At 60.8% G+C, this 314-nt stretch overlaps 1 non-coding gene across 1 annotated transcript; it reads left to right on the forward strand.

Annotated features, from left to right (window-relative positions):
* LOC140473629 (5.8S ribosomal RNA) lies at window positions 1–154 on the forward strand. The gene has a single exon (XR_011958485.1). It is a non-coding gene; the product is annotated as a 5.8S ribosomal RNA (ribosomal RNA).
* The last annotated feature ends 160 nt before the right edge of the window (window positions 155–314 follow it).

Consider the following 314-nt stretch of genomic DNA (forward strand, 5'->3'; position numbering starts at 1 on the left):
AACTCTTGACGGTGGATCACTCGGCTCGTGCGTCGATGACGAACGCAGCTAGCTGCGAGAATTAATGTGAATTGCAGGACACATTGATCATCGACACTTTGAACGCACTTTGCGGCCCCGGGTTCTTCCCGGGGCCACGCCTGTCTGAGGGTCGTTTGGCAATCAATCGCACTCGCCTTGGCTGGCGAGAGCGCGGCTGGGGTGTCGCAGAGGACCCGTCCTCTTTGTCCCCCTAAGTTCAGACTCCGGAGCCCTCCGGCGTCGGAGCGCTTGGCCTTTCCCCCCCACCCTGCACATTCCGTTCGTCAGGCTCG

Source organism: Chiloscyllium punctatum, unplaced genomic scaffold (assembly GCF_047496795.1).
Source record: "Chiloscyllium punctatum isolate Juve2018m unplaced genomic scaffold, sChiPun1.3 scaffold_655, whole genome shotgun sequence".
NCBI lineage: Eukaryota > Metazoa > Chordata > Chondrichthyes > Orectolobiformes > Hemiscylliidae > Chiloscyllium > Chiloscyllium punctatum.